We start from the raw sequence: 27,559 nt of genomic DNA on the forward strand, positions 1-27,559 counted from the left end.
CCAGCACCCTCCCTTATCTGCCCCCCCAAAATCCAACCCCAGTTACTGTAACTTGTGAAGTCATTCTCAAGATGTACCTTGCCATCTATAAACAGCAGCTTTTCATTTTTTATTTTCATTGCAGTGGCTACAAGAAGATACAAAGGACTGTCAGTGTTTCCAGGTGCTATTCTTACTAGAGATTTAAAATACAGTGCCGTCGAGTTCGGCCCAAATTAGTCAGTTCCTTTTAAGGTTATCATGAAATAGGCAGGCAGGCAAATGTGAAATCCCAGGTGCTTATTAAACTGAAACAGAGAAGTCACTTTTTGAGAACTCCGTCCTCACCCCCCTCTCCCATCCTCATCCCAAAGGCTAACAGTCACCACGTGCTCTCACTGGTGCTGAGTGTTAGGTGCTTTACGTGTATAATCTAACATAATCCTCACGAGAGCCCTGGGAGGTGGGTATTTCTCTCCGTACTTCACAGATGACAGGTTCAGGAAAAGTTAGGGCCCCTCTGTGGCAGGGCTGGGATTTGAACCCGGGTCTTTGTAACTCCCAGGGTGCAAACTTCTAAGCATTACCAAGAGGCTTATTCAGTGTGAAGTCAAAAGTAACGGATTGACACTATTGCGCCACTTTTGAGTCTGCTGCCTATATTTAGCTGACCTTCCCCTATGGGAAGGATGGGGTCCTATTAAAAAAAAAAAAAGTTACACATGCTGCCAACGAAAACCTCCCGAGGGAAACTACAATCATTTATTGAAGTAATAACTCCAGTCCCTTGTCATGAACATGGCAGTACTGAGGCTTGGGTGTGGTCACCTGAGAGATCTGGAGGAAACCTAGAGGCGAGAGTTACCGCGTTCTCTATTGCACAATAGAATCCGCTGGTGGAAAGCACCCCCTAAACGGAAGTATCTGTCAAAGTAAAAATAAACTGGGCCAACAGCATGTGAAAAATACATTATGAGTGGGATTCGTATTTCTCGCATTTGCTACAATATGTCTACCAGTCGTTTTCAGCTCTTGCTTAAAAAAAAAGTTAACTTTTCAGCCCCATCTACAAAACTGATGAGGACTAGCCCCATTCTGTAATAGTGAAGAGAGGCCAGTTGGGGCTTCAGGAAGTCTCTTCTGGGAGGGTCTCCTCCCTCCCCCAACCAATGGGTCACCAGGATACCAGGCAGGCCCACCACTCTGCATGGAAAAGAAATCATTTGTGCCTGTACACCCACAGAAGGGTCATCCCACCCACACTCATGAAAGCTGGACAGACAGCCTGGCGGGTCTACTGACCAGCTTACAATGGAGAAACGTGAGCATCCTCAAAAAGTTACTGGAAAATGTGTCTACTATGAGAGAACTACAGATAAATTTGATTTTTTTAATCCCAACTAAAGTTATCTGTTAGTTATTTTTTTTCTGTAATCTTTTCCAAGGTTCTTTGCGTAATTTTCCAGAATATTGGGGTCAGATTATTCTTATTTTGAAATTATGGCATTCACTGAGCACCTACTGTGTCAGGATCTGCCCTGGGTACTTTTATATTAATGGTTTCAATTCTTGCACAACAAATATTTTCTTCAAACTTTTTTCGCTGTTGTTACACTAGACTGTAACTTCCATCCTTCATTCTTTCCCTCTTCCCTTACTTCCATCCCTCTCTTCCTTCAAGATTGATTTATTTGAGGGGCAGAGTGACAGACAGAGGGAGAGACAGAGAGATCTTCCACCTGCTGGTTCATTCCTCAGATGCCGGCAATAGCCAAGGCTGGGCCAGGCAGAAGCCACGAACCAGAACTCCAGCCAGGTCTCGCACGTGGGCGGCAGAAATCCAAGTCCGTGGGGTCCGGCTCCGCTGCCTCCCAGGTGCATGAGCAAAACGCTGGATTTGGATGCAGAGGGGCCGGGACTCCAGCTGGCACTCCAGTAGGGGACGGAGCATCCCTAGTGGCGCCCTAACCTGCTGTGCCACGATGCCTGTCTCACTGCAAGACAAATCGTAGATGGAGGCTGAGGGGCTCTGTGAGGTCCTGCAGCGGATGGGCAGCAAAGCTTCCAGCAGAGTCCAGAACTCCCCACCGCAGAGGGAAAGCACTCAGTTCAGAAGGCGCTGGCAAAGGAGCCTACTGGTCCTCAGTCCACGACATCGAAGCTAAAGACTGAACACAAAGCTGGGTCTGACCTGTAGCCATCAGCGCATCCCCCCAAATGCGCCTTCCATGGCTGCCATCCAGAGCTGCTGTCTGCTTCTGACAGGAACATGTTACATTCATAATTTCTAAAAGTGTCATCAATACGAAATACACTTTTTTTCCTGATAGCAATAGACAAGGACGTGTCTAAGTGAAGATTAACTTCCGGGAATTTTATATGTCTGATGGTTTCCATGTCACATGATATTTTCTGCTGCTATTCCTTAAGATTCAAATTTTGAGGGTGTTCATTATTTAGTACCTGGGCAGTGATTTGTGTGTGTGTGTATATTTATCTATCTATCTATCTATCTATCTACCTACCTACCTACCTACATACCTACCTGGCTATCTATGTATCTATGGTACAAAGCCATGCGACATACTGTATACATACTCATGACAGACAAGTCTCCCTAGTGATGTACAATCAAGAGAGGTTCATGTTAGCTAGCTATAAGAACTGGGGGTCATAAAATGAAAAAAAAAATGCACAAGAGGGTTTTCTGAGTGGTTGTGTCTTTAGCACGGATTAACAAGTAAATAACATATTGTCAGTTTCTAAGGGCCAGCACTGAACAGTCTGCTTCCTCCTGACTGTGTGGAAGGCTCAGTAGAGAATAAAGCTTAATGACTGTTCGGAGTAACTTTGAAGACAAATATTATTTGTGGTCTACCATGAGTATTCTCTTTTTACAAAGTTTCCTAAGGGAAGCAAAGCCAAGGCACTTCCATTCCAAACAGAAATTGAGAGCGTAGGACAGTTGCACAACACACACATGTAGTCATTTATGTTAAGGAGTCAAAAGCTCATTTGGAAAATCTACGAACAGAAAAAAGAAATAAAAGCATGCACTCATAATGACATTTTGGTCAGCGATGCACCACACATCTGATGGTGGTCCTTACTCTTCTAACAGGAAGGCTGTTGTAATCAGAGAGCTGAAGGAGGAGGTGAGAGAAAAGGGAACTGGAGAAGACAAAGAAGAACTTCCAAGAAGATCCATGGTGGAGGATTAAGCAGCTTTTATAGACCTCAGAAAAGGTCCTTAGAAAGCTTAAAAACACGAACTCCAACAGCAGACGATTTTAATGAATGCTCATGGTGCATTATCCACTTACAAGAAAGTCTATGCTGGAAAAAATCAGCCCATCAACCAAGCAAACTACCACACACATCGTTCTGAAGAGCGACCCCTCTTCATGAAGAGCTCCAGGCAGGGCCCTAGGGAGGTGTCCGGAAGAAAGCGCGGCCACCACAGGAGGTGACAGCTCCAGGCATGCTGTTGCCCCTGAAGACCTTCCCATGGACGTGCAGACAATGACACTGATCCTGAGCCTGTGTCGGCCAACACTGATGCGTGTGCTTATGTCTCAGTTGTCAACAAAAAACTTCAGAAGGTCAAAAAAGCTCACAGAAGAAGAATACAAGGAAAATAGCTCAGTAGAGTTGTACTGTGTGTGTGTTTTAAGCTAAGTGTTACTACAAGAGGCAGAAAATTGAAAAAAAAAATCAAAGTTTGTAAAGGGAAAATGTTGCAATAAGCTAAGGTTAATTTATTACTGAAGAAGAAAAACTATGTTCTATAAATTTAGTGCCATCTAAGTGGACAGTTTATAAAGTCTACAGTCATGTACACTCACTCTCCAACTCACCAGAGCAGCTCCCGGCTCTGCAAGCTCCCACATATATGGCTCCATCATTTTTTATCTCTCACACTGTATTTCTTCCTGTAGCTTCTCTATGTGTAGGTATGCTGACATACACCAATGCTTACTGTTACAACTGTCCACGGTACCCATTACAGTAAGAGGCTGTACAGGTTGGCGGCTCATGAGCAACGGGCTAACCACACAGCCCAGGAGTTGTAGCAGGCTCCACCATCTGCATTAAGCACACGCTATGATGATCATGCAATACCGAAACCACCTAACCACCTATACAACTTCTGGAGAGAAGTAATGATGTGGTATGACATTGCGAAATACCAATCTGGTCTTCAACCCTGTCACCTGGCATTCAACTCCTAAAATCCTGGGAACTTTCAAAGTGATCGTAGTGTCTTCTGGGATGCTAGGGGAATGACTGGGGACTGGCTATTCCTTGGTGGCTTGGCTTCAGGACAGCGGCTGGTTACAGAAAGACCAGGCAGGACTAGAGGGCTGGGACTAAAAGCATCACAGGCAACACCTGGGCAGGGGAGGGTGACTGAAGGTTAAGCTGATCAACAATGGCTTAATTTCAGGAACCATGCCTATGTAATGAAGCCTCCATAAAAGCCCCAAAAGGGCAGAGTTTGGAGAGCTGCCAGACAGCCAAACACGTGCAGGTTCCTGGAGAGGGTGCCCGGGGAAGGCACTAGAAGCCCCGTGCCCCTTCCCCACGTCTTCCCTACACGACTCTTCGTCTGTATGCTTTGTAATATCCTTTATAACTATCCAGAGAATGGAAGCCATTCCTGCTAGCACATATATCAGCCCCAGGGAGAGAGTGGTGAGAACACTGATTTCTAGCCAGTCAGTCCAAAGCACGGGCCAAACACTTGGGGTTTGCAACTGGTATCCAAAGATGCGGCAGGGCCGAGTCTCGAGGACTGGGTCTCCGACCTGTCTCCAAATAGACAGAGCCAGAAGAGAATCAGATTCAAGGACATCCAGCAGGCACTGGCTGCAGAACTGACCGCTGGCCTGCTGTTGGGGAGAAATCCCCACACAGCCTTTGGGGCCACAGAAGTCTTCAGGGCTGATGGCTATGATGCGACAGCAAGAAAAAATGGTTTGCTTTTTCTACAGCAGGAAAACATCACTGATTTTTTTAAAAAGGTGTATCTAAGCATTCAAGAATGGTTAATTTGAGATGGGATTTTCTGCAGAATAATACAAGGTTTTGGTACAGGGAATGTCCCAAGTCACACTTCAAAAGTAGGCTTCCATCAGCTTCAAACTGAACAGCTAGGCAGGGGATGCTATGTAATTCCTTTTTGTCCAGGTCAAAGAGGAAAGTGCTGGAATACTTTTTTTAATCCTCCCATCTGTTTATCTGCAGAGCAACAGGACTGTGGCTCCAGATGGTTGACGTGCAGAGGCAAGACGCCCATCAGGAGGCTCTCTGGCAGGAAGACACACTCGACACCTGAGGGTGCACGCAACAGCAAAAGGACCTCTGCTTCCACGGTGTAAGAACTGGTCTACTGGAGTATTTTTTAGGCACTAACATTCCAAGTATCTGAAATCCTAAATAAGAAAAGTACTTTTAAAAATTTTTTATTTAATGAATTTCTTTAAGAGACAGGGCGGGGACAGACTGAGCTCCTGTTCGCTGGTTCACTCTCCAAATGCCAGCAATGGCCGGTGCTGGACCAGGGCCAAAGTTGGGAGCTGGCAACTCCATCCAGGACTCCCATGTGGGTGGCACGAACCTAATCGCCTGAGCCATCACCATCGACTCCCAGGGTCTGCACTGGCGGGAACCTGGAGATTGGAGTTAGAGCTGGGAATTAAACTCAGAAACCCCAATGTGGACACTTTGAGGAAGTGCTTTAAGAAAGTCTTCCAATTTTACTTATCTGAGAGGCATAGCAAGACAGAGACAGAGACAGAGAGCTGCGAACCCAACCTAGGTCTCCCACATGGGTGGCAGGAACCCGGTCACTGGAGCAAACCGCTGCCCCCACCCCCCAGTCTCTTCAGCAGGAAGCTGGAGTCAGGAGCTGGAGCTGGGGATTGAACCCAGAACTCCGATATGAGAGGCAGGCATCTTACCTAGCATCTAACTGCTAGGCTAAAGACCCACCCCAGGGCTTTTTCAAATGATTCTTTAAAATGACCACTATAGATAACTACGAGAAATATTTAGGCTGGGAAAAATGATTCTTCATCAAAATGTGATCACTTGTCATTTGTGACTTATGCTAATAACCAAATTTTGTCACCATTCACAAAACATTTATTGAAAATCACTATACAGAACACTTATCTTAGGGAACAAAAATCAGTTCTCTACAGTAAAAACCTCCAAGTTTCCCTTACATGTCATAGCACAGAAAGGAGACAGAAGGCATTCATTTTCCCATCTGAAGGCTGCTGATAGTCTGTGCATAATACAATTTATAGAAAACTGGAATGCGAGTCCACAGAGATTCCAGAGATAATCGGGCCTATTGATTTCTTTGTGTGCTGGACCCTTGGAGAATCCAATGAGTGCTGCGAACCATTTTCTCCCCAGAAAAAAAAAAAACACAGCAGTACAGCAAATACTGTATTTTACTTCCTAACATTTACAGCCATTTTGCTGGCTAAGACACCAGGCTGAAGACCCAGCTGTAATCCCATGGCTTCCTTTTATATATGGAGATGCCACGTTTCCAAGAGGGGCTGTGACGTGGCCACAGTCGCTCAGCAGAAACCATGAGCAGAGCGAATGGGGCAATGTGGACACCCACCTACCATCACCCTCCACAAGGCAGGCTCTTGATGGCAAAGGCAGAAAGGTGAAACAAGTGCAGAGGAATACGCTGTTACCTGTGGTGCTAGCCTAGCCTCCCACTGGAAAAGTGCCAGGTTTTCTTTATCTTGCCCCCAGCCCAGGACCACCCATGTCCTCAAGGCTGCCCTTTCCTGGGTTTGCAGCAAATTAGTAAAACCTACAGAATCTGGGCGCATTCAGAAAGGAGAGCAAGTGTGAGAAAAGAATTAGCAAGCAGTTTTAAGAAACCTGAGCGTTCTAAAGAACTTTTATTTACTCACATAATGGATGTTGAACACTGAATCAAAGACTGCTCATTTATTTAGGAAGTAGTAGTCTACAACAGGGCTAGAAAATAAAAGTCCTAGAGACCTCCTTTAATGATCAGACGGAACTAATTTCCAACTACTACTGCATTAGTTTGATCATTTGCAAAGTGCTTGTTCCTTCAAGAATGAAAACACTGGTTCTTTCATGTGCTTTCAGTTGAGCAAATTCATTCAATATTTTTCAAATTTCAACAAATATTCTCCTTAGGAGGCAATGTGACAGAACGGAAACGCACAAGGCTTTTGGAATCAGTAAGACTCAAATTCAAAAACTGGGTCTACTTTATCTGGTGGTACCAGGCTTATTACTGAAGGGTTTCTGGGTTTCACCATCTGTGAGCAGGAATAATACCTCCCACTTTGCACTGGCTGTAAAAATCAGCAATAATGTAGTTCATTGCAAAGGAGCCAATGCAATGTCTGGCAAACATTAGGCACTCAATACCATGGTACTACTTAAAATAACGATTATTTATCAGACATCTTCAAAGCAAAAAACCTCATCTTATCCCCTTCTCCAAACCTGAATTCATAACATCTAAATGAGTGAAGATCCAATTCATCCTTCAAGTGACTTTAATATTTGCTTTAGTTTATTTTGACATATGAGAAACTACAACAATGAAAACGAAAAGGCTACTGTTCAAATGACTTAACTTTACTAAGTACCACTGTTGGTTTTTTTGTTTTGTTTTGTTTTGTTTTGACCAAAAGGAAGTCAACAGTGGGTTCTGGTCAGATTTAAAGTACTAGATAAAAATGGCATTTCAAAGTAACAGAAGAATAAAACAGATGATAATGGTTTCTTGGTGTGAATTCAAGACTGAGCTCTTAAATGTTATGGCTCGGTATTGATGTGTTTTCACATGACTTACCAAGTCTTCAGAATGCACCTACTCATGCTTTTCAACTCGCTATCACTTTCTTTTTCATGAGAAATTCTTACGAAGTACTTAGAGAAGCCAAAAATATACAGTGGAAAATTTCTCCCGAGCCTCCTTGGTAACAATAAGGCTATTTAACAGGCAAATATAAATAATATTTAGTAGTTCTAAACGGGGAGAATTCATGACTTCTTACTGTAACTGAAAAGGAGCATACAAAGCAATGACTTAGTCACTCATAAAACCCACGTTCAGCTTTCGAAATAATGACTAACCTGACAGGAGAGACAAGATTTCTACCATTACAGGCTGAAGTGTAGCTGGTGTAGATAAGCCCAGTGGGTTACATAATTGTCCTATGCACTCAACAGTATCCTTTCTGCTCTCCTGGATGTTTACCATTTTTCAGTAATAATATGATATGTTACAAAAATGGTTACTATACTGTCAGAAATCACAAACTCAATTGTTCGTGGACATTAAACTCCATTAATTTGGATCTCACTCGTTTCATAAGGAGACAATGTGCCCATTTGTAGTATAAATAAAATTTCCTTGAAAATACATTAAATTCTTAAGAAAACCAAACAGTAAGATGCCCTAGGCCCATATTTACATACAAATGCATGTGGTGTTCATTGAAAAGCATCACAGGGGCTTTGTATCGCGTAGTGGGTAAAGCTGCTGCCTGAGATGCCTGCATCACATATGGGCACTGGTTTGAGTCCTGGCTGCTCCACTTCTGATCCAGCTCTCTGCTGTGGCCTGGGAGGGCAGTAAAAGATGGCCCAAGTCCTTGGGCCCCTGCACCTGCATGGTAGACCTAGAGGAAGCTCCTGGCTCCTGCCTTTGGATCAGTGCAGCTCCAGCTGTTGTGGCCAACTGGGAAGTGAACCAGTGGATGGAAGACCTCTCTCTCTCTCTCTCTCTCTCTCTCTGTCTGCCTCTCCTTCTCTCTGTGTAACTCTGACTTTCAAAGAAATAATAAATCTTAAAAAATAAAATAAAATAAAAAGAAAAGCATCCCAGCCAAGCTAGCATGGAATTCTCAGACTTGGGTGCTCTGACAGCATTCTGGAGTACTCTCTGTTTCTGCTCAGGAGTGCTGAAGGCACTGGAGACTCCAGGTACACATCCCCAGAAGGATGGGGTAGTTCAAATGCATGTGTATTAGAGGTATTCACAAAGTTCGTGCAAAATGGAGATTATGAATAAAAACTAGGCATGGATTTAAAAAAATTTAGCACAAAATAAACATGTTTTAATTCCATTTTTTCATGAAACTTTTTTTTAAATCAAGAGGCAAAGAAACAGACAGACAGCACTTCCATCCACTGGTTCACAGCCGGGGCTAGGCCAGGCTGAAGGCAAGAGCCAGGAACTCCAGCCGGGTCTCCCGTGTGGATATCAGGGACCCAGTGATTTGAGCCATTACCTGCTGGCTCCCGGAGTCTGCACTGGTGGGAAGCTGCAAGTTGGAAGTCAGAGCTGAGAATGAAACCCAGGCATGTGCACGCACATGCACACACATACACACACAGACATATGTATGATGTGCGCATATGAACTGGGGTCTTTTTTTTTTTTAATTTATTTTTTATTTGAAAGGCAGAGTTACAGAGAGGCAGAGACAGAGAGAGAGGTCTTACATCCACTGGTTCACTCCCCAGATGGCTGCAATGGCCGGAGCTGTACTGATCTGAAGCCAAGAGCCAGGAGCCAGGAGCTTCTTCCAAGTCTCCCACACAGGTGCAGGGGCCCAAGTGCTTGGCCGCCTTCCACTGTTTTCCCAGGCCACAGCAGAGAGCTGGACCAGAAGCGGAGCAGCCAGGTCTCGAACCAGCACCCACATGGGATGCTGGCACTGCAGGTGGCAGCCTTACCCACTATGTCACAGCACCGACCCCTTATTTTATTTTTGAAAGGTTTATTTTACTTCTTTGAAAGGCAGAGTGATGGGGAGTTAGGGGAAGGAGACAGAGAGGGGTGGGAGAGAGGGGAAGGGGAGAAAGATAAAGAGAATATCGGTCTCCTATCCACTGGTTCACTCCCCAAATGGCCACAAAAACCCAGGAACCTGGCACCCTCTTGGTCTTCTATGTGGGTGGCATGAGCCAAGGCACTTGGGCCACTTTCCACTGCCTTCCCAGGTACAAGGACAAGGAGCTGAATCAGAAGTGGAGCAGCTGGGACTGGAACTGGTGATTACATGGGCTACAGGCTTAACCTGCTGCACCCCAGTGCTGGCCCTAAGAAATTTTAAGTTATTTACAGGAAAACAAACACGGACATATGTCCAAGAACAATGTGGTGTCCATGTAAAATTGTGAGTGAAAAAGACACTTTGAAACAAATGTGAGCTCACAGGAAAGTATCTGAGGATGACTGGAGGATTCCCCCAATCCTCTCCATGGTATGAACTGACTCTCTTCTATCAGGAAAATAGAATTTCCTCAAGAATTCTGAATAAACCACAATGCCAAGGTTGCTCTGTATAGTTTAAACTGTGCTACATAACTCACTTCATTTTTCTTTTTTTTCCAAATTCAGAGAAGCCTTTCTTTCAAGTTGCCCGAGTATGTAAAGTTACTGCAGGATGAGAATACCATAAAATGAAGTCCGGCTCTTATCTAAGTTCTCAATATTATTTTTAATCAATCTGAAAAAAACAGTTACCATGGACCTAACATTTCCTGTACTCAAACATGCACAGAAAACAACACACACTCCCTTTAGGACAGGGTAGCTCACACAGAATAAATGTTCCCATTTCCACTTTTAGATTCTTTTTCCCTCGCTTGAGAAAACGTCAAAGGGCAGATATCCTAGCTAAGACCACGCTGTAGTTCACAATCCCTCAAAAGCTGAGCTGGCAGCTGGATTCTCCTGTTTAGGGAGAAGCTAGCATGATTCACCCTAAGCTCCGGGCTCAATCCAGATCACAGCATCTGGATTCAAAACACATGTGTGAGCTGCGGCGGCCGGCTCTCAGGGCGTGACGGAGCCAGGACAAGCCTGGAGGCCACGCCCCAGACGATTCCAAATGGAGAGTGTCTCTGACATGGACTGCAAGGGCCCTGGGACCCACAGGAGGCTAATAGGGATTGCTTAACATCAGCATTTCCTGCATGGAGCAGCCAGGAGCAGGTGCTGGGGAGGTCACGGGTTAAGGCGGCCCCAAGATGACACTGAGCAAAGCCCATTCAGCTCCCTCATGGTCAAAAACATCCCTCGCCTGAGGACTCTGTTCCTGAAGTGGCTATTGTTTGATTCAAACATGGGGGGGGGGGGGGGCTGCTCTGGAAAACCTCAGAGCGCACGCACCTCCTGCAAAGATCTGCATTGAACTTTGCTTTGTTTCAAAGGGAAAAATGGAGGTGGGGGGAGGGGGGAGGAAATATTTCAATGCCATTTTTTTTCTTCTTTGACAGCAAGAAATCAGAGGCACAATAATTCTAATACAGGCTACACACAGAAATCTAAAAAGAAGGGCGGGGGGAAGGGTGGCACACAGTCTCCCCAGCTCAATCTGAACCCATCCGAAGTCACCTTGCACCCTCCCTGGTTTTCCTGGGATGTGATATGGCCAGCATGTTGGTGGTTGTGCACAGCTCTGGATTTTACGTGCAATAAAGCAAATCCTTCCCCTGCTGCTTTCTCTCGCCTCCCTGCTCCCCAGTCTCTTCCTCTCTTCCCTTGTCTCTTTGTTGTGAATGTCAGGCCTGTCAGTGTCACCGTCTGACATGATTAGTGTTTCTGACATTACACCAAGAAGCAGACAGAGTGAGGAGAGAGGGTGCCGGGGGAGCGCAGTCAGGATGTGCAGCCATTTACAGAAGTCAAAGGGAAAACGCGGCCCAACCTCCTGCTCTCTGAGGTTCCTTGATTACAGGGCAGCTTATAAATCACCTTGGATTTTTTCTCATTTATCCAATTAGTCCGTTTTTCTGCTCCTCTGGAGATCCCTAAGGTGTGGATCTACTCTGCCAGATCAAAACCAGTGTGGCTCCAATAACAGATAAGAGAGAATGCGTGATTCAGCGGATTCCAAGGCCGGGAGGCGCAACAATCGGCGCACTCTGGGACGGTAACGCCAGTCCATTTCAAGTATCGATTCCCGGCACTTCCTCACTCTAATGATGTTATCTCATTAAAAGAGATAAATGCCCCCACTGTTCTTCTGCGAGCATCTGCTTCCTACTCTTCTCTCCTTTGCAACAGCATGGCTCTCAGCAGCAGCGCATTAAAATCGCATTGAAATCCAATGCAAGGCTTGGCGACAGAGCTGCTTACCAAGGCTGCTTTTTTAATTGCTTTTTTCCCACTCTCGACCTCCTTCGGCTCCCCCACGACAGTTACCCGCACAAACAAACAGTACGAAGAGAAGCAGATGCAGAAAAGAACCATAATAGGAAGCATTTGCTGAGTGTCTATTAGGTGGAGCCCGCACCGTGTTAACATTTAACTTATTCCTATCATTACCTTGCCTCGAGCTACAACAATTCTCAGCTGGCAAATAAGCATGAGAGTTTGATGTTCAGCAACTTGCCCGGGATAGGTAATGAGGCTGAGTCATAACATGAACAAGGGTCCATTCAACGTGTGTACTTAAAAAAAAAAAGAAAAAGAAAACTCCAACTTCCCTTCACGGGACAAATGAGCACATATGATTGCAACTTGATTAGAACAGGTGAAAACCAATGAAAAGGAAGGTGGCAATTATTTTTCAGCCTGCTAATACCCAGGAACACAATGCCATAGGCAGTGCAATGATTTTGTTTCAACAGATTTCTTATTAAATAAAAAGGTAGCAATTTTCCATAATGAATGTTTTATACATTATCCCTTTGTGTATCAGGCCTCTAAAACACACATTATTAAAGTCTATTAAAGTCTGTATTTAGCAGCATTACTAATGTGCCTTTGGGGAAATTATTACAATGAAACAGCATCAGTCTTTCACAAAATTTCAATTGTTTAATATTCCTTTTCTGATCTTCAATACACAGGTCTATTTTTAGCTGCAACCAGACCTCTTCCAAAACGCAATAATCCCAGCCTAGCACTGTCACAGCAATTTGTTTATAGGCAGGAGTCAAGACACAACAAGAGACGCAGACATTGGGAATTTCACCCCATACTTTTTCGTAGCGCACTGCAGTTTTCTTTCTGTTCTAATGAACAGGTGCTTCTTGATCAGCGCCACACGCGATGACACTGTACCTCTTGGGCTGAGTTTGGTTATCTTAATTAACTGCTTATATTTATATCTCATTGAGACGAGCCTCTCAGGATAATACCACTTGAATAAAGTCGAAGGGTGGTAAGAAGTTATAAAAGTATATGCCATAAAAAAAGGAAGAAAGAAAGCCAAATAAACCAGAGGAACATTAAAAACTGTGATGAATCAAATCCAAATGTTTTCATTGAATTGTAAACATCATCATTTCTGAGAGACTCGAAATATATGTCTTCTGAACAATAACTGACGACTTTCTGCAAATGATGTGTGTTAAATCCTCTAAATGGGCATGTCGCCTTGTCTATCTCGTCCAGCACATGTAATCATTTTAGTACACAGTGAGAGGTTCTTAAAAAGGAAGCCAATGATGCAAAAGTATATTCAAAAGCACAATATTCTCTGGAAACATCTTACAGAAAACAGCTTCTTTTACGGAGACAAAAGATAATAAAAAGCTGGAAAGAAAACCAGCAAACGGCTGTGTGCTTACAAAGCCTCTATATCACTAAAAGGGAGATAAAAGCCAACCTAAAGTACTACTCCATGAATAAACTGGATTGGAAGCAAGCTCTCCACTATACACTTCCTTTCACACACAGCAATCCCGCCATTTGAGAGGACACATCTGCAAGACTAGACCAATCAAGTGGACTGTTTAAATATCCTAAGGATGGACAAGCCACAGAGCAACAAAGTAACTAAATAATCCTGTTTCCAATAACAGAGTAACTAAAGAGGATGTGTCTTCATTGTACCCATTAAGGCCCAGGGATCCCAAGGAAGGGGGCAGAGTTGAGAGCTGGGACAAGGAAGACAGAGCATTCATTCCTCTGCCTGATTCAGAAAGGCCAGTGCCCGCCCACCTCTTTGTTCCAGGGACCCAGCAACCCGCAGCCTCAAAGGAGGCCGCTGCGCACATCAGGGAGCCGACGGGCCTCTCTCCTTGTGCTGCAGGGCTGCGTGGCCTCAGTTCAATATGGCCATGCGGAAGGAGAACCTGCCAGTGCCGCCAACATCCAATTAAAGCCTGGCATGAAGGTTGGCGCAGGCAGCATTTCCATTCAGGGAGAACAGAGAAAGAAATGGCTGCTTCACTCAAGAAAACCCTAAACACCCCTTCTTGAATCCTCCAGCACTAAGGGTGAACAACATCCCAAAACTGAGCACACCAAGATATGAGAGCATCTCCATAAAGTTCACGGAAAATGAGCACCGTGAAAAAACTATGCATGCATTTCTGTTTCTTTTTGCACCAAACTAAACCCATCTTTTGGTTCCATTTTCTTTTTTTCTTTTTTTAAGGCTTATTTATTTTTATTTGAAATTCAGAGTTATAGGGGGCGGCGGGGAGACAGAGACGATAGATAGCTCTTCCACCTGCTGGTTCACTTCCCAGATGGCCACAACAGCCAGAGCTGGGCAAGGCCAAAGCTAGGAACCAGGAGCTTCTTCTGGGTCTCCCACGTGGGTGCAGGGGCCCAAGCACTTGGGCCATTTTTTGCTGCTTTCCCGGGAGCATTAGCAGGGAGCTGGAATGGAAGTGGAGTAGCCAGAACTTGAACGGGCACCGACATGGGATGCCAGCATTGTTGTTGGTGGCTTTACCTGCTATGCCACAACGCTAGCCCCTCAGTTCCATTTTTCATGGACTTTTGCTTAGTATCTTCCTATGTGAAAGTGCCACTAAAAAGCCGGGGCTCAAACATCCTCCTTCCTTCCAGTCAGATCTGTTTGATTCTCAGGAGTTGTACTCGTTTTTTCTCCCTCCCTTCCTTCCTTCCATTTTACTTATTTGAAAGGCAGAGTTACAGAGACATGGGGAGTGAGGGAGAGAGAGAGACAGAGACGGAGAGAGGTCATCCATCCACTGGTTCACTCCCCAAATGGCCACAAAGGCCAGGGAAAGGCCAGGCTGATGCCAGGAGCCTGGAACTCCATCTGGGTGTCTCACATGAGTGGCAGGACCCAAGCACTTGAACTGTCGTCTCCACCATCTGCAGTTCATTTCCCAAGCGAAATCAGCAGGGAGCAGGATCGGAAGCAGGACAACCAGGACCTTTCAAAGACCTGATCATGATCCACAATAGGGCCTGAAGGACTGGAAACCCTAGGATTGACTGTCATGTCAAAACACACCTCTTCTCCTCCAATGGGCTGGAGGAGTTCAGCTTTTCTACTCTGAATCCTTAATTTACCACCTACCTGTCTGACTCTCCTTCATCTGTTCTGACTTGGATGGGAGCTGTTAAGCCAGGCCACGTGACACCTGCACTCCAAGGCACTGCCATGAGACAATGCACGGAGCCCGGAGTCTGAGGCCTGGCACTCACTTTGAGTTGCTCCAGCAGGATGATCCACTGGAGGCTCAAATTCTCTCTACAGAGAGGTTCAGATGTGTAACAAACACCCTGGACCAGGATGGCTGCCCCTCAGACAAGCAGCCACGGCCGACTGCTCCACCACGCGCTGCTCTGAGATGCAGAGGATGTGTTTCTGGCTAAGTAGAAAGGAGGAGAAGCTCCGGGAGTGAAGCATCAGTTATCAATGTTGCTCTACTGTTGAGGCGCTTGTGTGAAGAGATAATTCTATACAACACAGGAAGCAATACTATGAAACAGATTATATATATATATATTACTTATAAACAGTTATATGCATGCATTCATTTTGCAAAGATAGACATATTCTGTTAATTCTCTTAAGTTTGCTTTCTCTAGAACGGGCATTTAGCCTACTGGTTACACTGCCTGCATTCTGCACTCGTGTGCCTGGGTCTGGTCTCCAGCTCTGACTTCTGACTCCAGCTTCCTGTTAATGCAGACCCTTGAGGCACCGGTGATGGCTCAAGCAACTGAGTTCCCGCCACCCACAGGCGACACCAGGGTTGTGTTCTGGCTCCCAGCTTCAGCCCAGCCTAGCCCTGGTTCTTCTGGCATTGGGGAGAAAATCAACCGATATTCATATTCTCTGTCTCTCTCTCTCTCCTCCCTCCCCTTACTCCCTCATTCACGGCAAATCCACCATCTACTAGATTACATGGTCAGCTGTATTTTTTTTTTCTTTGACAGGCAGAGTGGATAGTGAGAGAGAGAGACAGACAGAAAGGTCTTCCTTTTTGCCGTTTTTCACCCTGCAATGGCCACCGTGGCCGGCGCATCATGCCGATCCGAAGCCAGGAGCCAGGTGCTTCTCCTGGTCTCCCATGGGGTGCAGGGCCCAAGGACTTGGGCCATCCTCCACTGCACTCCCGGGCCATAGCAGAGAGCTGGCCTGGAAGAGAGGCAACTGGGATAGAATCCGGAGCCCCAACTGGGACTAGAACCCTGTGTGCCGGCGCTGCAAGGCGGAGGATTAGCCTGTTAAGCCACGGCGCCAGCCAGTCAGCTGTACTTTAAGCATGCAATCCGGGCTGGCGCCTTGGCTCAATAGGTTAATCCTCTGCCTTGCAGCGCCGGCACACAGGGTTCTAGTCCCAGTTGGGGCTCCGGATTCTATCCCGGTTGCCCCTCTTCCAGGCCAGCTCTCTGCTGTGGCCAGGGAGTGCAGTGGAGGATGGCCCAAGTGCTTGGGCCCCGCACCCGATGGGAGACCAGGAGAAGCACCTGGCTCCTGCCTTCGCCGGTCGCAGCGCGCCAGCCGCAGCGGCCATTGGAGGGTGAACCAACGGCAAAGGAAGACCTTTCTGTCTCTCTCTCTCTTTCTCACTGTCCACTCTGCCTGTCAAAAAGAAAAAGAAAAAAAGAAACATGCATTCCAATACTTCTCAGAAGGAAACAGTAATCCTGCTATCTCTTCCTGAACTTCACTGAGTTCCCCACCATCATGCAAATGGAGAAAGAGCCTGGGAGTCTAACTTCACCATTTCCACAGACCCCGCATTTAACAGGACTTGGTTAACATGTAGCACAGGTGCACACTGGCCTTGTGTTCCTTTTAGCCTCCCAAATTCTGTAAAATGTCATTTTTAGAAGGGCTAAGGGCACTTCTTCCTTAGGGATGTAGATGTTGAGAACACAAGTGCTCCAGTGACCAGGGACACGCAGTGCTCAGGGCCCAGGGTCCCCCTGCTTGCTAGAGCTAAGTCCTGCCACATACAGGGCAGGTGCATGGTCTAGTTCTTGTCTCCTGGTCCCTTTTCAGGCTCACAATGATCACAGACCCTAACAACTTTTTGTTTTTCTGTGTCATTCGTACCAACGCTTACCACATTAGAGATTAAAGCTAAGAAACTTTTGGAACATAAAAGCACAAGCATGCATGCCAAGGGCTGAGGCAGGGATGACGTCACTGCATGTCACAGAACCTCCTGGAACTCTGTACTGTATGAAAGGGAGGGAGGGAGAGAGGGAACAGGACAAGGGCTACCTTAGCATCAACACGAAAACAGCTTTGATCTTGTGGGTGGGCACACTGAAAGGCATCCACCCAAAGATCCCCAAGCCACAGCCTGAGAATCGCTGGTCTAACTCAACTCATCAGCAGTAACTCTGAACAGGTAAGCCAGGAAATGATGGAATTCTCAGTAAGAGGATGTAGTGTTCTTAAAATGTCTGAGCCACTGCATCAAAGGGCAAAGCTTTTGCCCCTGCACTTTCCAATGTACTGCTACTCCCAAACCTTTCGTGCGTTACAATGCCCCTTCCCTGGAACAAGTGATCAGAATGACTGCCAAGTTCAAATGGCTGACTTGACCAGTCACTCCCTCTCTGTTTTCTGTCTGCTAAGTATTTTCACTCTGTTACACCACAAATGCGAAACAGTTAAGAGTATTCATTTAAAAACAGTTAAGAGTATTCATTTAAAAAATTTTTCATGATTATCAATGAAATACACAAACACTTATTGTAGAAAGTTGAAAACACAAAGCAATATATTTTAAAAAGATACACACATGTTGCTGAGAAAACCACCATCAACTGTCTGGCAATATCCTCTCAGTCTGGATCATACATATTTTAAATAGAGAGGGAAGTCCTACCTGACTTCAATTTATTGAAAACTTTTTTTGAAAAACCTTTTATTGAAAAATATTCTTTGTAGAATGAAACACAATTGCTAAAGAAGATAATATTCTTAGCAAATTAATGCACATGTGCAATGTTTGCATTGAGGATTTCTATGTACTTTCTTTGAAAATGAAATCGTGCTCGAACTGCACACATTGTTATGTAACCTGGTGCCTTCTCCACTTGTCTAGGACATAATTCCATGTCATTAAGTGATCCTCCACCCTCCTGGGCATTTTTCTGGCTGCCTGTGCCACAGTTACTACCTTTGGGAAATTACTACTACAAAAAATATTGAGGTGAATATCTTGGCTAAATGTTTACACACATTCATGGCACTTTGATTTTCTTTTTTTTAATTTAAATAGAGGCAGAGAGAGACAGAGAGAGAGACTAGGCATAGGGAGATCTTCCATTGACTGGTTCACTCCCCAAATGCCAGCAGCAGTCAAGGCCAAAGCCAGCAGCCCAGAACTATATTTGATCTCCCATGTGGGTGGCAGGGACCCAAGGACTGGAGCCATCACCTGCTGCCTCCTAGGGTGAACAACATCAGGAAGCTGGAATTGGAAGTGGAGCTAGGACCGGAACCCAGGCACTCTGATACGGGGAGTAGGAAATCCAAATGGTATCTTAACTGCTACACACACCAAGTGCCTATTCTCATTGCAATGTTCTGTAACATTCTACAAATGGAATTTCTGGGTCAAAGGTACGTGCAATTTTTGGGCTTTAATCCACATAAAGTCCCCTTGAGAAATGTGTTCTTCCACTGTGTAGGAGATAGCCAGATATTTCCAATTTCCACATTGAGTAAATTTGTACAAATCTATGACAACTGTATAGGTAGAAAAATACCATCTCATTTTAATTTACATTTCATTGATTACTGTCAAGGTTAAAAATTTTCTTATATGTTATTTATTGATAATTTCTCTTTCTTTATTGGCCTTTCTGTTTTTTGCTCATTTTCTATTAGTATAACCATCTTTATCTTATTAATTTGTAAGACTTCTTAATAACGAATTACTAAGTTAACTTAATGTCACATATGTAGCCCCCATGTCTTTTGTCTTTTAGAATGTTGTTTGGTGGAAAGAAATTTTGAAGTTTTACATAGTTAAATACATTTTCCTCCTTTACAATTTCTGCCACTAGAAATTAATACAGCCTGGGGCCAGCGCTGTGGTATAAGTGGGTAAAGACACCACCTGTGGTGCTAGCATGACATATGGGTACCAGTTCGAGTCCCAGCTGCTCAATTTATGATCCAGCACTCTGGGAAATCAGTAGAAGATGGTCCAAGTACTTGGGACCCTGCACCCACATGGGAGACCCAGAAGCAGCCCTGGCTCCTGGCTTCAGTTCAGCACAGCTCTGGCCATTGCAAGCCTACTGGGGAGTGAACCATCGGATGGAAGACTTCTTTCTCTCTCTGTCTGTCTCTCTCTCTCTGTCTCTCTCTCTGCGACTTTGCCTTTCAAACAACATAAATAAATCTTTTTTTAAAACAAAAAAAAAAAAAAAAGAAAGTAATGCAGCCTTCCTTGTTCCAAGATCACTTATTTTTATTTGTATTTTCTTCCACTGTACCACAGCTCTTCAAAGTTTGCCCCACAAGGAGGATGTGGCTGCTGCCTTCAGAAAAATTGCAGTCACGGCTTTTAAAAAATAGTCTGGACATAGGGTAAAACCACTGAAGGTATTCCAGCAAGGAGAGGCGAGAGATCGCGTATGTTTGTTACTTATTAATTCCTTATACTGCTTCTGGCAGCTCTGTTACTTTGCTCTTCCAGCGGAAGAGGTTTAAAGTGGAAAAAATCAGACATTGCATTTATGCCTAAATAGTAAACCTCTAGACATGATTGACTGTCCTCACCTTTATCAGAATGGAAGCCTCTGCAGTGCCCCTGGCTCAGAGGTTATGTTACCCTTTGGGGTACCTGCACCCCATTACCAGAATGCCTGGCTCGAGTCCAAACACTCTGCTTCCCATGCAGTTTCCTGCTAATGCACCCTGGGAGGCAGATCACGGCTCGGGTGCTTGGGTTCCTGCTGCCCACATGAGACACCCAGAGCAGATTCTGGGCTCCTGGCTTCAGCCTGCCTTCAGCTCTGGCAATAAAGGGAATTTGGAATGTGACTGAGTGCATGGAAGACCTCTCTGTGTGTTTATCTGTCTCTCTCTTTCAAAAGAAATGAAAGTTTATACATGAAGCCTTTTTTTAAGAAACAATGGCTGTGTCAGCCAGCAGAGGCCTGTGTTTAGTCGTTGATGTATTTATTGCAGACCCAGTGCATGGCACACAGGGCGTAGTTGATAAGAGGCGCTGAGGGCTTATCAACAACAGCCATGGACATGTGGGGTATGGGGTAGTATCACCGGCTTTCGCTGCTTTTGTATTAAGGACCTGCAAAGGAAGAAACACTCTCAAGACAGCAGAAACTAAATTTCAGTTTTACCTTTCAGTGGACTTCCGAGATCTTGGTCTGAGTGTAAATGCACAACTGCCTCAAATCTGGCACAGCAGCCTGGAGTGCTGGGTAATGGAAAATACGCAGAGAAAGACTTCTTTTGGGCAGTGAATTAAGCAGAACAGTGGCATCCGCCAACTACGGGCGATAAGAGGCTCTCCTCTTACTTCATTAGCTGCTATGGCATGTGTCCAATGCAAGAAAAACCAGGTCTGGCTTTACGTGAACACAACAAGGAAGGAGCAGTTCTCAAGAACATTCTCTTTCACTGGGTGTGTGTGTGTGTGTGTGTGTGAGGTGGTCATTGTGAAGACTAACAGAATAATCAATTCTGTTCTGTTCTGATGAGCAACAATGTATAATCCATTACCTATAATTTGTATATCAAGAGAGTAGAGAGGATGGAGGATGAGAGCTTTCAACAAAAGGTCTAAGTTAAATCCTAAGTATCAAGTTTTTGATACATACAGAGATTGGAAAGTGAACTCTACAGAAAGATCTGAAGAGGGATGGGTACCTGGCCCAGTGGTTAACAAGGCGCCGACGCCCCTCATCAGAGTACCTAGGTTCAGTACTCGGCGCTGGCCCCCGATTTCAGCTTCTTGCGAATGCAGACCCTAGGAGGCGATGCTGATAGCTCAAGTAATTGGGTTTGTGCCACTCAACTTGACTGAGTTCGTGGCTCCTGGTTTGGGCCTGGCTCAGACTTGGCTGCTGTGGGTATTTGGGAAGCAAACCAGTTTTAAAGCTTCCTGTCTGTCTGTCTCTAAAACAAAATGAACAAGCAAAACTGAAGCGCATTTCAAAGTTGGAAATATGGTCTTCAAGTCTGCAAAAAGCAGGGAAAAAGGGAACCCTGGGAAAATGTGTGCCCCCTAATTTCTTCAGCATCTAAGATTCAGGATGTGTAGTCATTAAAGCTTGCTTATGACATTAAAGGGAAGAAGGGTATCTTCTCTGTATAAACCCTACCAGGTAGGTCTCAAATGGACATGTTCCATGTACCCTGTCCCATGCAGCAAGTTCATCATGATCCTGGTGCCCAGGAACGGGCTCTGTTTCTCCTCTCCATCACCACTAACACACCAACATGCTAGATACGTGAGGGCCAGAACCACAGCCCTTCCGGGTGTTTCCTCAGACTCTGGCCCAGAGAGGAGCGCAAGAACCTAAGAAACTGGGGTAGGTGCGATGGTGCAGCAGGTTAAGGCACCACTTAGGACGCCTGCATCTCCCATCAGAATGGTTGGGATGGAGTCCTGCCTCAACTTCCAGTCCAGCTCCCTGCTGATGCACCTGGCGGGCAGCGGATGACGGACTAAATACTTGGGTTCCTGCCACCCCGATGGAGTTCTTGGCTCCTGGTTTCTGCTCGGCCCAGCCTCCCTCCCTCCCTCCCTCCCTCCCTCCCTCCCTCTCTCTCTCTCTCTCTTTCAATTACTCTACCTTTCAAGTAAACAAAAAAATTATCATTTTAAAAAATTTTTAAGAAAGGAAGGCCATACATGGTGGACAGCAGTCCACTGGTTGTCGAATTATTCCCATTAAATCCCTGAGACACACCAGCAACCCTTCTGTGCCACCGAGGTCACTCTTGTGCTTCCCCTCAAGGACCCAAAGGACAGAAGGTAGAGCCAGACTATGATCAGCCTTGCCCCGATGCTTCCCAGGAATAATAAGGCCCCTAGACTGACACTGTCTCCCTACCTCCTGACACCCCCTTAACTGAGATGTCCCATCAGCTGACTGGGGTTTCCCAAGGAAAGAGGGTATTATAGTGTGTGTCCAAAGAAGAGGAACAGGCACAAGTCAACCCTCCAACTTTCTAGGAACAATCTTAGAACATCAGTGACAGCTGCAGCAACGCTTCCAAGTTCAAACGTACACACCCTCATGGATGAGATGATTCTCTAGTTTATTTGTGCTGAGAAGGGCTGTTTCCTCCCCACAGAATGATTTATTCTTTGTCTTAAGCCAAGAAAACCCGAAGAAAAATGCTGACCTACGAAGGTGACACACGCTTAATCACTGCTCTCGCTGGAAATAATATAAGGCACTCACTGGATCACTCAGGCAGAACGTCACTTCCCGAGTGACAGACACACCTACTGAGACACTTAAAGCATCCTAGGAGTCTGGTTCCCAGCTGTGTGCTGAGAGCCAACCCATGACATCAGGTCTTGAGTTGCCCTGGAGAAACTTGGGGCAAAGCAAACTGTGTGTGCTCATCCGCGGCTTCCCAAGGGCTGGTTCAGCTTTTCAGCACACCAAGCTGTAACTAACAGAAGCCACGGTGTGCTAAAATGGATCTCCTCCCTCCACCCCTCCACGCATGAGCCTGCAGCAGAAGAGCTGCCCGCCTTCCTCGAAGCCAAGCTTACTTCCCAAAGACTGCTCGAGGTAGATATTTAAATCGGGGCGTCTGGAGGGGGCCTTCTCTTTGGCTTGGCCCAGCAAGATGAAAACCTCTTGGAAACAACTGCTTGGTGGATTTTTTTTCTTTCCTAGTCTCTTCAGAGAGGGTGAAGTAGCCACAGCCTTCTGCAAAGCTTCAGTCTAGGGAGAGGTACACTGAGGGGGCTTCCAGCATCCTCCAGGCACTGAAGGATCCCGTGGCCTTTGCACCCTTGAGAAGGCCAAACAAATGAAAGACCAACAACAACAACAAAACCCAGAAAACCACCTCTGAAAAGGATCCTCGGTAAAAGGATCACAACAAATTGGAGGGACTATCTGACGTCTATTGCTTTTCAAGATCTCCTAAAAGTGCTGGGCGTCTCTACCACAACCCACAGACAAGGCAGTAATGCACGTGCTTTTGCAGGCTTCTGGAAATGTCTCTCCCTTGTCTGAAAGTTTTAGTGGCTTGCAGGATCCCGCCCTGGCCTCCTTCTCTGGGCTCTGTTCTGGCCATCTTCCACTAGCACAGGAGGTGTGTCCCCAAGGGACACTGGACAATATCATGAGACAGCAGACATTGGACAACAGCGTGGTTATCATGACCAGTTCAGGGAAAGGAGATAAAACGAAGAGTCCTACAATGCTGAAGTCTCTCACTAGGAAGAATTCCATGGTTTAAATGTTAGGTGTCAAGGCTGAGAAATCTTCCAGCCATAATAACCTCTCTGTTGTTTTTAAACAGGCCACACTTTCTCATATACTTTTGTGTCTAAACACGGGCTATTTCCTTTACTTGGAGTGTCCTGTGCTACCTTCTCTGTCCAGGAAACTACCAACCTAAAATGTCACCTCCTCCATGCTGTCCTTCCCAGATCCTCAGAGCTGGACATTCCTTCTTGGCTCCCAGTGTACCTCACTGGAACATGGCCAAGGTGCTCCCCAAATAATCTGTCACACTCTGAAGGCATGACTCCAGCCTCACGCATCCTTTGTCCCCCAAAGTGCCCAGCTGGCCGCCCAATGATACTCGCCACGTCAATCAAGGAATACATGAAAAAGTCAGACACTCCCAATGCTCTTGCAACTGTGTCTAAAGGACAGTGGTGCCAACATTAAAAAAAAAAAAGTAACAGCAAATATTTTTAAAGTGCCTGTCGTATGAACATACTATACCAAGCACCGGTTCAAGTATTAACTCATTTTATCCTTGCACCAACCCTGAGAGGTAGCTGCTACCTTCACTATCAGCAATTTACAGATGAGAACACGAAGACACCAAGAGGTTACACTACTTGCAAAGATCACTTATGCTGGTATCCGGAAGAGCTGGTTTTTAATCACAGGAAGTCTGATCCCAGACCTTCACTATCCCAATATTCATGCAACCTGTATTTCAGCTGTACAGGGGTCTTTGGCAAACATAAATGACATCTCCAGAGGACTGTACAACCATACAGCGGCCACCAGCTCCAGTGTCCTTGCCTGAAGCACTGCTCGCCAGGGGCCACACAACTCCCCAGCCTCTGGAATGCTCCTAGCAGGAGAAGCAACCACCTAGCGCCATAAAACGACATCATGCACGCCAGAAAATCATGGTCTCTCGTAAAGAACATCCAAAGTGCTGATTCCTTTTTGCACTTCTTACCTTGTTCATGCTGCAGGAGTGGGAGCAAGGGATCAGGCATGTCACAGTGTGAGTCAGCTCTGGAAGGTTCTCCTCTCTTCCTGGAGCAGACAGGTGCACTGTGAACACAACAAAGAAATCAATCAGCCGGCGCTCAGGAAGGCCTGGAGCCGCCCTCTGTCCCGTGGAACTTCCCACCATGTGGCAATGATCATGTCTGTGCTGTCTCACACAGCAGCCACTAGTCAGTCACATGTGGCTAGTGGGCCCCTGAAATGCAGCTAGTGCACCTGACGGCTCAATTTTGTGATGTTCTGTACTTTTAATTACATTTAGAGTCACAGGTGGTTAGTGGCTACCATACTGGACAGTACAAGTGCAGATACTCAAATCAGAAGTCATGGGGCCACAAACGTTTGGCATGCCAGTGACCAAGAAAGGGCTAGATATTATAGGCTTAAAGTGACCTCAGATACACAAGGACAAGAGCACTCATTTCTTCAATAACTGCTCGCTTGGCCAAACGATCCAACTGCACTCAACACAGAATAAGGGTCCGTGTTTATATCCATGTTATTGCTTCTTTACATAAGGTCCTTTGTTTTACCTTATTATGTTTTAAAATAAAGCAAATTATTATACAGCTCCAAGGTTCTTAATTTGTCAAATCTTAAGGGAAAAAGTAGAAAGAAAAGATCTTCAACCACCTAAATAGATTTGGAGACTTTTCCTTTGAAATATGTCTATGGGTAGGTTTGAGAGGAAGAACAAAACACTGTAAGGTTCCTTTAAAGTCACCTGTTTCATGTACTATTTTTTCAGGTTGCATCAATGAAGGATGTATGTGTCTGAACCTTCTCGTGAAGAACAGAGTTGGAGGTTTATGTGCAATTTCAGTGTTTTCAAAAGTTAAAAAAGTATTCTTTTTAAATTAAAATATAATATTAGTAAATCAGAATATGATTCCTAAAATATCCACAAATGTTTATTATTAAAAAAATCTATGTCTGCATTTAAAAATTTCTGCATCAAAATTAACTTATTTCATTTTCCCACAAATTCTTTGTAGTATAGGTTAAACAGAAACATACGCTTCTATAAACATAGGTTAAATAGAAAAAGAAAAAGACACTCATATCCAACAGCTCACCATGACCACCTGCAGTTCCTAGGAATCACCCATTGTCCACTGGAGAAGTTCAAGACTGTATTACCCACAGTAACACCCTTCTTTGCTAAGTAAATGATGATGCACTGTATATTTAAAAAAAATAAACTCTGGGGCCGGCACTGTGGCACAGCAGGTACAGCTACCGTCTGCAGTGCCAGCACTCCATATGGGTACCAGTTGAAGTCTTGGCTGTGCCACTTCTGACCCAACTTCCTGCTAAGGTGCCTAGGAAAGCAGCAGAGCATAGCCTAAGTGCTTGGGTCCCTGTTCTGGCTCTGGCCTGGCTCAGCCCTGGCTGTTGTGGCCATTTGGGAAATGAACCAGCAAATGGAAGATCTCTCTCCCTCTCTCTCTCTGTCTCTGTCTCTGCCTCTCCTCTGTTAATTTTTCAAATAAATACATAAATCTTCTAAAAAATAAATAAGCATAAAAAAGTGAAAATAAGAAGAAAAAAGATAAACTATTACACATACAGTATCATAGTTTAAGCTCCTTTTAAAAAATATTTATTTCTTTCTTTGAAAGGCAGAGTTAGAGAGAGAGACAGAAACAGAGACAGAGACAGAGCTCTTTTGTTCGCTGGTTCACTCCCCATATGGTTGCAACAAAGAAGTCAGGAGCCTGGAGCTTCAGTTGGGTCTCCCACATGGGTGCAGGGGTCCAAATAGTTGGGCCATCTTCTGCTGCTTTTCTCAGGCCATTAGATCCCAAACAGAACAGCCAAGACTTGAACCAGTGTCCATATGGAATGCTGGCATTGTAGGTGGCCATAACTTGCTATGCCACAACTCTGGCCCCTAAGCTCCTTTTATAAATCAGAAGTTAAGGAGAGGAAACTGCAAATTATTCCCTGGGTATTTGAAATACAAATTCCAAAGAAAACACTGCACTCAGTCATAGCAAGAACATAATTTTAACAATGATGTACAACCTGGACAGACCCTCGAATGCCAAGTTTGTAGCATGAACGCATCCAAAAACCTATGGTGCCTGAGTGAGCACAGCTTCAGAATTAAGAACATTTAGTATCTAGCGCTAATCTATCTTAAAGTGATCGAAAAAAAATGCACGATTTTTACTCTTCTGAATTTCCAGAAGCAGATGCTGGTAAGTTTTCCGAGTTTGAAAGTAGAACTCCATAGGTGTTGCTTCTTTTTAAATATTCTTGCGTGTTCCAAGCCATTAAAAAAGAACAGGCTAGCACTCAACTAGGAAGTCCATCCCAATGCCTTGCACGGATGCCTAATATCACAGTTCCCTTCAAATGTACACACTGCTATCAGCACAGGAAAGGTGGACACAGGAAGAGAATAACGAACAGACAAGATTCTTGGACATCATTTCCCTGAGGAAACCCACCCAGCTCCAATCATGTCACAGTCCCCAGGTCTTGAGTACAGAATCTGTACTAATTATGGATCCCTCCCTGCCGCCCAGTTCACATATATCATTCTACAACCAAGCCAGAACAAAAACTCTTTGGGGGAAATAGCAGTCACGTAGAAAGTTCTTAAATATTATGAATGGATTTTTTTTCCTTTATGCTCACATTCAGAGCCCAAGGTAATAAAGACTGTGAATGTAGGATCTTAAAAACACTGTTGATAATCACTGCAGACTTTTTTACAAAAAATAAAAAAAATAAAAAAGGAGAATCTTTCAGTGCCAGGGATGTCAATCTTTTTAAAAATATTAAGAATATCATACAACTGTATAGTACTGAGAATTGTACAATGCATCAAATTTTTTCTTTTATTTGAGACAGAGCTCCCACCTTCTCACT

The 27,559-nt window shown here is 45.0% G+C and overlaps 1 protein-coding gene across 1 annotated transcript in view; it reads right to left on the reverse strand.

The window, feature by feature from the left end:
* The window catches only part of BACH2 (BTB domain and CNC homolog 2), a 381,025-nt gene that overhangs the window by 264,178 nt on the left and 89,288 nt on the right, over positions 1–27,559 (reverse strand). The window contains exon 2 of the mRNA XM_062187613.1: positions 24,627–24,724. The gene's annotated coding sequence lies outside the window, so the exon portion shown is untranslated. The remainder of the gene's footprint in view (positions 1–24,626; positions 24,725–27,559) is intronic.

The sequence above is a fragment of the Lepus europaeus genome, chromosome 3 (genome assembly GCF_033115175.1).
Source record: "Lepus europaeus isolate LE1 chromosome 3, mLepTim1.pri, whole genome shotgun sequence".
Taxonomy (NCBI): Eukaryota; Metazoa; Chordata; class Mammalia; order Lagomorpha; family Leporidae; genus Lepus; species Lepus europaeus.